Source organism: Microcebus murinus, chromosome 2 (assembly GCF_040939455.1).
Source record: "Microcebus murinus isolate Inina chromosome 2, M.murinus_Inina_mat1.0, whole genome shotgun sequence".
Lineage (NCBI taxonomy): Eukaryota > Metazoa > Chordata > Mammalia > Primates > Cheirogaleidae > Microcebus > Microcebus murinus.
Window position 1 is genome coordinate 19,563,294 of NC_134105.1, and position 13,127 is coordinate 19,576,420.

Below are 13,127 nucleotides of genomic sequence, written 5' to 3' on the forward strand. Positions count from 1 at the left end.
GCCTGTAGTCCCAGCTACTCGGGAGGCTGAGGCAGCAGGATTGCTTGAGCCCAGGAGTTTGAGGTTGCTGTGAGCCAGGCTGACGCCATGGCACTCACTTTAGCCTGGGCAACAAAGCAAGACTCTGTCTCAAAAAAAAAATCATATTTTTTTCTGATTACAAAAAGACACATATTTCTTTGGGGAAAATTAGAAAATATTGCATAAAGCAGAAAGTTTTAAATCATACCAGATCTGTCTTGCCAGTAATAACTACTGATAACATTTTGAGGCCAGGCGCGGTGGCTCATAACCTGTAATCCTAGCACTCTGGGAGGCCAAGGCAGGAGGATTCCCTGAGCTCAGGAGTTCAAGACCAGCCTGAGCAAGAGTAAGATCCCGTCTCTACTATAAATAGAAATAAATTAGCCAAAAATTAAAAATAGAAAAAATTAGTCAGGCATGGTGGCACCAGCCTGTAGTCCCAGCTACCTGGGAGGCTGAGGCAGGAGGATCGCTTGAGCCCAGAAGTTTGAGGTTGTTGTGAGCTAGGCTGTTGCCACGGCACTCTAGCTCAGGCAAGAGAGTGAGACTCTGTCTCAAAAAAAAAAAAACATTTTGATATATCCCTGGATTTTTCCTAGGGCAGTTATCTGTATACAGTAGTTATGTATTTTTAACATACTAATTTATAACTGCTTTTTTTTCATTTGTTATGACAAATTTATAAATATATTGAAAGAATATGACTAGGTGAATTTTTTACAACATCTCTTAACATAGTGACTTGATCAAGAATAGTTCTCTGGAGGATCACTTGAGCCCAGGATTTTGAGGTTGCTGTGAGCTAGGCTAATGCCATGGTACTCTAGCCCAGGGAACAGAGCAAGACTCTGTCTCAGAAAACAGACAAACAAAGAGTAGTTCTCTGAAACCAATAGACACCACTACATTTATCAGTGAAATACTGAAGAAATGTCCCCTGCTACCCTTATGCAACATTATTTTGGGAGTCCTAGACAGTATAGTAAGACAAACACTGATTAGAGGTATGTTTCTAATAAAGAACAAAATAATTGTGCATTTGTTGGTAGGTACTATTGTCTCTTCAGAAAAATACTCAAAGAAAATCAACTGAAACAAAATTCAGTACAATGGCTGGCTAACTACAAAATAAATGTTCCAAAATGAATTGTTATATAATGTATACAAATATAACAAGTTACTTATAGAAAATTGAAATGGGTTAAAAGTCATTCACAATAACAACCAAAGTTATTACCTAGGAGTAATCTTATCAAAATGTAACCTATTATAAAACTAAAAATTTGCTGTAGGTAAGTAAATAGATCAAGTATTTACATCAAGTAATGGGAAAAATTGTTAGTGTCATTTATTCCTAAATTTATTATTACATAGATTAATATAACTTTAATAATTGAAGTGAACTTATATTTCCTTTTGATATTTGACAAAATGATTATAAAATATAACTTAGAAAAAATTAAAATTAAACAATAAACTACCCTTTTTATTGGTTTATGATGCCAGTGTGGTCACACTAAGTTTTGTAAGGTCTTGGGTGTATTTTTGGACTATATTTTTGTTCTGTGGAACCATTTGTCAGTTTTTGCACCAATTCTATAATATATTTATTACTACAGTCAAAACAACTTCACTGATTGTTCCTGCTCTGAGTGCTGTCGTGTTAAAAATTAATTTCATAAAAAAAAATGAATTTCGGCCGGGCGCTGTGGCTCACGCCTGTAATCCTAGCTCTTGGGAGGCCGAGGCGGGTGGATTGCTCAAGGTCAGGAGTTCAAAACCAGCCTGAGCAAGAGCGAGACCCCGTCTCTACTATAAATAGAAAGAAATTAATTGGCCAACTGATATATATATAAAAAATTAGCCGGGCATAGTGGCGCATGCCTGTAGTCCCAGCTACTCGGGAGGCTGAGGCAGAAGGATCACTGCAGCCCAGGAGTTTGAGGTTGCTGTGAGCTAGGCTGACGCCACGGCACTCACTCTAGCCTGGACAACAAAGCGAGACTCTGTCTCAAAAAAAAAAAAAAATGAATTTCATGATCAGAGCTTTGAATTGATTCAAAGGCAGGATAATTTTTACACAATAACAGTTTGAAACATCAGTGGAGTTCACAACACATGGTTGCATGCATATACACACACTCGCCATAATTGAGGCTTCTATTGAAAGAAAGTAATGGTAGTATTAATATAATGGATCATCTTGTGGGATGGTGCTAATGACCTCTAATTCCTCATTGAAGATTTGTGGCAGGGGGGTTTCCTCATCAAACCAGTATTTATCTTGTGGTAGACTATGACATCCTATCAGATTGTAATCTGTAGCTATAGCTTTCTTTTTCTGTTGCATAAAAAGATGAACATTATGTTTGACCTATTTAAACATTTTAATTACCCTATAAATAGGATAATTTATTTTTATTTATTTGTTTATTTTTGAGACAGAGTCTCACTATATTATCTGGGGCTAGAGTGCCATGGCGTCAGCCTAGCTCACAGCAACTTCAAACTCCTGGGCTCAAGCAATGCTGCTGCCTCAGCCTCCGGAGTAGCTGAGGCTACAGACATATGCCATCGTGTCTGGCTAATTTTTTCTATATATTTTTAGTTGTCCGACTAATTTCTTTCTGTTTTAAGTAGAGATGGGATCTCACTCTTGCTCAGGCTGGTCTTGAACTCCCGACCTTGAGCTATCCTTCCACCTCGGCCTCCCAGAGTGCTAGCATTACAGGCATGAACCACCCCGCCTGGCCGGATAATTTATTTTTACTCTTAAATATTTAAATAATAATGACACCTACATTTCTACCAAATTGATTTAAAAATTGATAACACTGAGATACATTTTACAAAATAAAATATTTTTAAAACAAAATGTGTCCTGTTTAAGTTTCATAAGTGTCATATTTAGATTCCTTTGATGCTTGTATAGTTTTTGGTTTTTTTCTTTTGATCTCTCAAAAGAATTTAGATGCTATAAAACAGGTGAGTGAGTCTGGCTGTTTTCTTTTGTCTCCTTCTCCCCAGGGGTTAGTGTTTTTCCTCTTCAGTTTATAGCTCAACAATCAAAGGGCATGGACAGCAAGAAGCTTTAAGAATTATGTCTTAAATAGTGTAAAAAAAGGGGGCCACCAAAGAAAGGACATTCTTGCTAGGATGAAGAGCTTTGCTTAATACTGAAGCCATGTATTCGTTTAGTTTTAGTTATAAACTCACAATGCATCCAGGCTACCCTGGCTTAATGTTGGTTACAATGAAGGCCAGTTAGTGTCCTAATCCCACCCAAAAGGTGAATGAATGGTGGGTGGATGCATGGATGATTAGCTGACTGAATGATGCATTAATTCATTTAATAAATTTGTATTGGGTCACTGCCGTAGCTTCCTTGAAGCAAAAAAAATGAATAAGATACAAAACTTACTTGTATATCATATATACATATAGTGGGCCCTACATATCCAAGGGTTCCACATCCCATTTCAACCAACTGTGGATGGATAATATTTAGGGGAAAAAAACATACAACAATAAAAGATAATACAAATTTTGAAAAATACTGCATAACAACGATTTATATTGCATTTGCATTGTATTAGGTATTATAAGTAATCTAGAGATGATTGAGAGTATATGGGAGGATGTGCATAGGTTGTATACAAAGACTTTGACATTTTATGTAAGGGACTTGAATATCTGAGTCCTGGAACCAGTCCCCCTTGGATACCTAGGGAAGACTGTATTTCCTGTATCTGTGGTCTTTGAACAGTTTAGTGGTAATTTCTTTAGGGAGAGTTTTTTGTTTTATTGTTTTTGTTTTTAATCTAAAAGGAAAATTTGGCAAACACAGGAAAATAGGAAAAACTAGAGGCTTCTTAACTATCTTATAATATGTGGTCACAAAACGTACTTGTACATTGCTAATAATGCTCCAAGTAGTGTAAATGTTAGTGAAAGGTTATGTAAACCTGTGCTCAGTAATTTGTGTTTCTCATTAAAGATTTGGACTAGAGAGTTTTGGTTGCATATCTAGGTTTATAATGTAGCAAAGAGTGGAGACTCAGATCCAGATTACATAGATATGAATCCTAGCTTTGCCGATTATTAACTTGTTCATTCCTTGTGACTCAGTTTCGTCATCTATAAAATGGGGATAATAAATGGTATCTTTCTCATAGACTTGTAAGAATTAGACAAGTTAATATATGTAAAACACTTAGAACAGTCCTTGGCACAATACTAACAGCATGCTCAATTAGTCTTAGTGATTACTATTATTAGAGAACAGGGAGAAAGGATGCATGGACAGTTGAATTTAGTTTAAATTTTTCTAAGCTTTAGCTTTCTTTTCATCAAATCTTTTTTTAGAGTTACTCATATGTTACAGTAGGTCAATTTAAAGTTAATAGTATTTTATTTCTTTGTGTTCTATTATTGCTGATAGCAGTTTTTACAATTTAATGAAATAATCAGAAACCAGGAAACAGGAATCAAGGGGAGAAGAAACAGAGACCAGAAATAAGCTTTGACTAATTAAAAACTGGTAGTGTTATAGTTTAGTCCTTCTAAATGTTTCTCTTAGGAATTAGAAAAGCAGAGCTATTTTTAATTCGTTTTTTTAAATCAAAAAGCAACTATAATTAAAAGAATGTGTTGCTGTAAGCATATGCGGAAGTGAATTTATAATAACATGTAATCCATAGCTAGTAAAAGAATTTCAATCAAGGCTGTCTTTTATTTTTCTTTTTGTCACAAAACTGATCAATGATTTATTAGATATTCATTACCTACAGGCCTGGCACATTTCCCAGCATAATTACACCATAACCCTAGAGGGACACATAGGCAAACCTTTCCCTCGGAGGAGTGAAAGATCCTATTCTCCCTCTGCCTCCCTCTGTTTTTTCAAGTATTTATTGAATGTCTGCTATGTGCTGAATACTATGTTACTTGTTGAGAATATAAGGACAATTTCTGCTTTCGGAGAATGTAAAGTTTAATAGGAGAGACAAATCAATAAATAGATAAACATTATAACCCCTATATGTAGAGGTATATTCAGGTGACTAAAGCACAGAAGAATGCCTAAATCAGTCTTAGACGTCATAGAAAGTTTCAAGGAAGCCTTCCTTGAGGAAGTGACACATAAAACTGAATTTTGAAGTGGTAGGAGTTAGGTAGAGTAGGGATTAAGGGGAAGGAGAGACAGAACAGTGAATGCATAGGTTAGCAGACCTGGGAGGGTATGTCATAGTTTAGGAACCCCAAGTGCTTCAGTGGAACTAAAGACTAGGGCAGATGAGGGAGAATGAATGATAAGAATAGACGCTGGGTCTGGTCTTCAAAGGGTTTTTTGTAAATTGTGGAGAACATTATTAAATTTATATTGTTACAAAGATCACTGTAGGCTGGTCTGATGGTAGTAGGTTATCAGAACTTACTAACATTAGTGTCGCTGAAGTTGGTATTCAACTCCCCACTGCTAAATTTGACTGGCTTAAAGAAAAAAAAAAAAAGATCCCTGTGGCACCAGTGTTGAGAATAGATTAGAAAAGGACAAAACTGGAAGCCAATAAGAAAGAAATTATTCCTGCCCTAAAGATACATAGGTGGATGTCAAATCTGAAAGTTGTGTTACATAAACAGATTCTGTCAGACCTAGACGATTTATAGATTGTGTAAAGATGTAGAAGACTTTTCCCCAAGCAAATAAATCCCAGAAGAATCATTTTAGCCCTTTGTCTTTTTCCATTTTTCTTTTCATTCAGTATAAATCAACAAAACAAACTAGTTGTTAACTTTCTGGATTTTAAGATAAGTAGTATTCTGAAAGCTATTGGTGCCTAGTCTAGGTGTTTATAGCTATTGGATCCTATTTAATTTAGGGCTTTTTGATAAAAGAAATTATTTTTAGACTGAAATAACAATCATCAAATTTGCCTCTTGGAAGGTTTTGTTTGATGGCTACATTTTCACAGACTCAGTACACTAATCTTTTCAGAGATATTAATTTTTTAGAAAGATCAAACTAAGATTAAGAGATCAAACTAGTTGTTTTAGGGTAGACTGGTAAACAAAGGCACAAGTTGTCTATATTTTCCTCTGACCTCACTATATTCTTTTCCTTAAGTGTTAATGTATTTGAGAGTCTATTATTTTTTAATGAGATTTAGAAGCCAAGATATGTATAATCCAAAACATAATTTCTCTTTGACTTTAGAAATTATGCACATAACTTCCCCCCTCCATGCCTCACTTTCTGTGATTGTAAAAAATTGAGGGTTTGGAGGGAAGGGAATGGTATGAAAGAGATATGGATATTTCATACATGGAAAACAAAAAGTGCTTTTGAATTACTGGCCAGAGTATGTTTGATAGAAACACCGTTTAAATAGTCATCCTTAGTTCCTTTGCAGGAATTACTCTTGACTCGTAGTGTAACCAAGTGTTCATTACCCAGACTTTTTTATTTAGTAGAGGATGAAGGCCATATTCTGTACATGTATATTTTTGCTTAAGGAGATTCCTTGTTAGGAATTTCTTGATAACTTTAAAAAATGTTACAGCTATCATTAGACATTTATTATATTCCCACCGGATATGTAGTGTTGATAATATCTTTCTCACTCGAAGTGAAGTTGAGAGCCAAATGAGTTAGAAAGAGTTATGAAAGAGAGAGATGGAAGATTAAGTGGCAGTGTCTCAGTAGTCATCTCTTTGAGTCACCAGCAATGAATGTCACTTTACTGGGAAACATTCAACACGTTTCAAAATCCTGTGATGGGAGCTCCTTGATTTCTGACTGGTTAGTTTCTATACATCATTGATACCTCTTTGTTCCTTAATAGAGGTCAGTTGGGACTTGTTTTTATGAATATCATGTGATTTTATAAAGTACTTTTTTTCTTTAAGATTAAGGCTCCTGGTCGGGCACAGTGGCTCACGCCTGTAATCCCAGCACTCTGGGAGGCCGAGGTGGGCGGATTGCTCGAGGTCAGGAGTTCGAAACCAGCCTGAGCAAGAGCGAGACCCCGTCTCTACTATAAACAGAAAGAAATTAATTGGCCAACTAATATATATAGAAAAAATTAGCTGGGCATGGTGGCGCATGCCTGTAGTCCCAGCTACTCGGGAGGCTGAGGCAGCAGGATTGCTTGAGCCCAGGAGTTTAAGGTTGCTGTGAGCTAGGCTGATACCACGGCACTCACTCTAGCCTGGGCAACAGAGTGAGACTCTGTCTCAAAAAAAAAAAAGAAGATTAAGGCTCCATTAATCACTTTTATTGTAACTGCATGAAATATATCTTCAGCTTATGAAAAAGCGCCATTTGGATTAGAAAGAATAGATGACCAGTAAGATGGAGGTTGTTAATTTTCAACTGATAACAAATTAATGTAACTCTCAGTAAGTCTTTTGGTAAAATAAAACGACTCTTGGTTCTCTAGGGTTTAAATTATTATTATTCACAGACTTTAACAGAGTGTTATTTGAAAAAGTAGTAGTAATTCAGTTGCTAAACAATCAGTATCAAGGATTGTGAGTATAATAAATAGCTCAGTGGTTTGAAACTGAATAAAAGGAAACTTTTTTTTTTAACTGTCAAGATTTCTTCAATGTATACTGTCTGTTGGGGTGGAGTTGGGGCTGCCTATTTTGCTGGTGCATGTGGGTTTGCGAAAAATTTCTCTAAACAAAGATTAGAAGTTTATTTTACTTTTTCCCAAGTGGAAAAAAGGCCAACACAATGAAAAGTGGGAAGAGGAAAAGTATGTTTGGCTGAGAGAATCAGGTATTCAGGCTTTTTATTTAGGAATAGTAAAAAGGGGGTGAAGATGATTTATGGCTGTTGCCGAATTAACAGGGTACTGTGAACACTGCACTCCTCTCTTTCTTCTCAGCAGACAGATAACAACAGAAGTGACTTGATCTAGCCTTTAAGAGATGATTTGGGGCAGAATCTGTAGGCTAAAGTGTCCCCCCCCCCCATGCTGTCTGGGAGCTTCTCAGGAACACATCGAGGCCATAAAACAAATTCTAAAGACATTGAGCTGCTGAATGTAAAGAGAAAGATTTATGTTTCCTTTCTGTCCATTGGCTTTTTTCAGATGTTTGTGAAAACAGAGTACCAGCAGTGTGCTTGTCAGCTAGGGAGAGAAAGAGCAGAGAGCAGGGAGAGAGAGCTGATGATTGATCTTTAGATGTTATTAGGAAATTGTGGGATTAGATATTTTCCTGTTATTTCAGCAAGGCTGCCCCTTTCACTGCCAATAGTAGTTGGTACTGTGGAAGATAGACATCACATGCTAGTGAAATACGGAATTAGTTCCTTTTTTTTTTTTGAGACAGAGTCTCACTTTGTTGCCCAGGCTAGAGTTAGTGCCGTGGCGTCAGCCTAGCTCACAGCAACCTCAAACTCCTGGGCTCAAGCAATCCTCCTGCCTCAGCCTCCCGAGTAGCTGGGACTACAGGCATGCACCACCATGCTCAGCTAATTTTTTCTCTCTATATATATTAGTTGGCCAATTAATTTCTTTCTATTTATAGTAGAGACGGCGTCTCGCTCTTGCTCAGGCTGGTTTCGAACTCCTGACCTTGAGCAATCCGCCTGCCTCGGCCTCCCAGAGAGCTAGGATTACAGGCGTGAGCCACCACGCCCAGCCTGGAATTAGTTCTTTGAGATACTGTTATTACTGAAGACTTCTGAGTATGCTTTAAAAGTCCTTTAGGTTCAGCATGTCCAATGGAACTTTCTGCAGTGGTGGAAATGTTCTGTGTCTGTACTCTCCAGTCTGAGCACCTGAAATGTGGCCAATACTACCAAGAAACTGAATTGTAAATTGCATTTCACTTTAATTAATATAAATGTAAATCACATGGGGCTTGTGGCCACAGTGTTGGAGAGTAGATATTTGAGAATTTAGCAACACATTTGATAGCCAATACTCCTCTAGCAGCGATTGAAATACACTATAGTGTAGGTAGTATTTATTTTTGGTATTCTTGGAAATGTTGCTTTTTATTTTGCTGCCATTAAAACTGAAGAGACTATAATGTTAGGAAGATGACAAAGGAAGTTAATTAAGGAATGTATTTTTACTTCAGATCTTTGCATCTTCCCAATGAGGCTCTTATGCTCACCCATTTTATAATTTAGCACCCTCTCTTTCAGCCCACCTTATCTCCCTTTCCTCCCTTTTTTCTTGTATAGCACTTATCACTAACATACTAGAATGAGGACAGGCATTTTTAACCCCTCTGTATTCACTAGTGTGAATACAGAGAAAATACCTGACACTTTAGAGGTGCTTGGCAAATATTTGTGGAAAGAATAAATGAGGGTTATAGTTTCCCAATAACCTTAAACCAATGAATTTAACATTTATTTTGCATTATATGGCAAGCATTGAGTTAGATTAGTTATATACGGTACTGTATGGCCACTACCCTTTCTGTAATAAAATATTTCTTTGAACAATTATTGCCATTATTGGAATTTTTTTTTTTTTTTCCTGAGGCTGAGTCTCATTCTGTCATCCTGGCTAGAGTAAAGTGGGTTCCTCATAGCTCAAACTCACCCTCAAACTCCTGGGCTCAAGTGATCCTTCTACCTCAACCTCCCAATTAGCTGGGCCTACAGGCCTATACCACCACACCTAGCTAATTTTTCTATTTTTTGTAGAGATGAGGTCTCTCTCTTGCTCAGGCTGGTCTCCAACTACTGACCTCAACTGATCCTCTCACCTCAGCCTCCCAGAGTGTTGGGATTACTGGCATGAGCCACTGTACCCGGCCTGAACCATTATTTGAAACAGAACATTGAATTGGTTAAATTCTTGGTTTAATCAAAAGGACCTTGTCAATAATTTGAATCAACTGCCTGATGTCACATGGTGACTTAAAGTTCCATCACTGCCATTTATATCCTCTTCTCACTTCCTTTTTTCCCTTATCCCCACAACGTATGAATCTTTTTTGCTCACTTATTTTTTCTACATTTTCTCATCTCCATTCAGCTAATTCTCACTCTTACCTTTCCACTGATTTTACTGTACCTTAAGGAACTCCTCAAATCCTTAACCCAACTGTAGAAAAACCCTTTTACCTTTCTTAACCTAAACTTTCCTTGTTTACTATAATTTCTTATAACTCCTTCCGCAGTTCTAGAAGCATCTTCTTACTCCTGGGGGTATCCTCAAGGGCTTATTCTCAAAACAAAAACTTGAAGAGAAAACAAAAAGGCAAAATCCCTGTAGCTCCAACTTCTTAGACTAAGTAAGATTTTTCATTCTGTGGAGCTAAAAGCAGTCTTGCTGGCATAATTTCATTTTCTCTGTCCCATAAACATTGTGTAACATATTGTGAGTTTATAAACATATATACATTACTTCAAGCCTGCTATTATTGACAGCAGAAGAGATAATATAGCTGCTGTAATATAAAAGCATAATAGAACCTCCCCAGTTTTTCCTAAAGAACTGTGGTGGCTAAATTTAGCCATCAGGGAGGTGTGGGGTTCATATATGTAAAGAATCTAAAAGGAGCCAAAATATTAAGTACCTTTAATCATCAGGGAGTCCTTAGAGAGTTTTCTTATTTCTCATAGCAACACTATAAGCAGTTATCTCCATTTTACAATATGTAGACTGAGGTGCAGATAAGTAACTTGTCTAGAGTCACCTAATCAGTAAATGGGAAAGCTGAAATTATACATAGTTATATGTGAGTCCAAAGCCTCTGCTTTCTTCTTTTGGTAAATCATGCTGCCTTCTAGTAAGTGGATATCAGGTAGGGAACAAGAGTTACAGTATTTGATGTAGAATGGGAGGCAGTTTTGCTTTTTGCATCCAGTGAGCCAGCCACAGAAAGAAACTAGTATTATTTGGGTAAGTGGCATGAATATCCAGTGATTCCAGTGGCCCTACCTTAAATTTAACCTTCTGTCTCTTTCAGCCTGTTCTTCAGGCTAGTTCACATGAAGTATAAAAGCTTTGTGCTAAGGATCTTGAGCTTAACAGTAGTGATTTAATGAGGGTTTGTGTGACAGATTTGTTCATATGACAAATTTGTCTCCTTTGTTACTACTTGCAAAGCAGTACATTCTCAAAAAAAATCATGAACAGGCCATATTTTTCCACATAAGTGAGAGTTTCACAGCAACTCTAAGGATTGTTTAGAATAATAGAATACTCCATGGTCACCACATTTCTTCTGGCCTCCATCAGTGGAATTTTTTGCCTTAATTGCCTTTTAACTAGATTCTGTGAGCAAAGTTTAAAATTAAAGAATGCTGTTTCTTTCCTTGTACTCAAGGTTAATAAATATTTCTAGCATGTATACTATGTACCACATTGTGCCAAGCATTGAGGGTTTAAGAATAAATACATCATATTCAGTCTCAGTTATCTCCTTTGATTAGAAAAAAAAGGAAAGAAAATTAAAAATTTTAAAGAAAAAAAATATATCATGGTCCCTGCCCACAAAGATTTTCTAGCCTAATAGAGAAGTCTGAAGATTATTGCAGTTCCAGGTGGTGTGTCCAACAAGACCATAGTCATGATCAGCCCTTTACCTCTCCAATATTATCTCTTTATGTTCGTACCCCCCCCCTTTTTTTTTAAGACAGAGTCTCACTCCCTTGGCCGGGCTAGAGTGCCGTGGCACCAGCCTAGCTCATGGCAACCTCAAACTCCTGGGCTCAAGCAATCCTCCTGCCTCAGCCTCCCAAGTAGCTGGGACTACAGGCCTGTGCCACCATGCCTGGCTAATTTTTATATATATATATTTTGTTGGCCAATTAATTTCTTTCTATTTTTAGTAGAGACGAGGTCTCGGTCTTGCTCAGGCTGGTTTCGAACTCCTGACCTTGAGCGATCCTCCTGCCTTGGCCTCCCAGAGTGCTAGGATTATAGGCATGAGCCACCACACCCGGTGGCAAGATGTTTATACCTTTATCTTACTTCTGTCGTCCCTTCTGTGGCTAACTCTTTCAGATTTTAGATGTCACTTCAATCAAGATATTTTCTCTGTTGCTTGAGCTTCTGTGTTTCAAGGTAAAAAAAAATATATATATATTTTCTTTGACCTCAAGACAAAACTAGACACCCTTACCCACATCAATATGTGTATGCATGGTACCTAAGTACTCTTTATGCTCTATTGTAGGTCTATTTACTTGAACCGAAAGCACCTTAACGGCCAAAATTTTTGTGTTTTAGCACCAACCCAGTGCTGAGCACATAATCAGGGTTCATGAAGTCTTTTTCAGAATTCTGCTTGAGTGACCAAGAAACTGCTTATAAGGGAGGAAGCAGCATTTGAGCCAGTTACCAAAGGATGAGGAGGAGTTTCCCAGGTGGACCTGGGAAAGAAATTCTAGGATAAGGGAGCAATTTATGGCAATAGATGAGATAATGAAGAGTTTTCAAATGACTAGCAATGCTTTCTAATTTCTTCAGGGAGTGTGAGGCACAGGTTATTCATTATAAGATATTATCTCCTGTAACTATCCAGAGCCAGCCAGATTGAGTAGATCAAGGACTAAGGAAAAGGAAGCTGATCTTTCCCTCAATTATATATCCAGAAGTTGAAAATTAGTCTTTTACGTGAATATGTATTTGCATGATCCCCTTATAATTTCTGTTGATCATCTTTTCCTAGAGTAAAGTGACTTTCTTCCTAACTTCTCAGTAGAGCTTACCTGCCTGAGACATCTTAGGCCATAAGAAAGAATTATGCTGAATTAAGCTGGGGGAAATGTAATTAAAATAGCTAAGAGCTTACTCTCCTAGGTGATCCATTTATATTAGTACTTCAACATAAAAGTACATTTAAATTAAAGTATTATACTTTTGTGATTGATCTTGTAAACTGTTTATTGAAGACATAAAACATATAAGCACGCTCTCATGTTGGTATATGATTTGTCATATGCATTTGTCAATGAAAAGTTTGGGAATTGTAAATATTACTAAAAGTTTCGAATCTCTAGAGGAATGTTTTTACTAGAAGAGAAAGAGTCTAAAAAATGGTGAGGTCAGCCAGGTGCCATGGCTCACACCTGTAATCCTAGCACTTTGGGAGGCCAAAGTGGGGGAATTGCTTGAGGT

General features: G+C 37.2%; 1 protein-coding gene across 14 annotated transcripts in view; it reads left to right on the top strand.

The window, feature by feature from the left end:
* The window catches only part of PHACTR4 (phosphatase and actin regulator 4), a 105,308-nt gene that overhangs the window by 34,177 nt on the left and 58,004 nt on the right, over positions 1 to 13,127 (top strand). For 2 of the 14 annotated variants that reach the window (XM_075995777.1, XM_075995769.1), the window contains one exon: positions 12,012 to 12,071. The exons of 11 other annotated variants lie outside the window; for them this stretch is intronic. The gene's annotated coding sequence lies outside the window, so the exon portion shown is untranslated. Of the gene's footprint in view, positions 1 to 12,011; positions 12,072 to 13,127 lie in introns of those variants that run through there. One more of the 14 variants, XM_075995774.1, reaches the window with a different exon arrangement.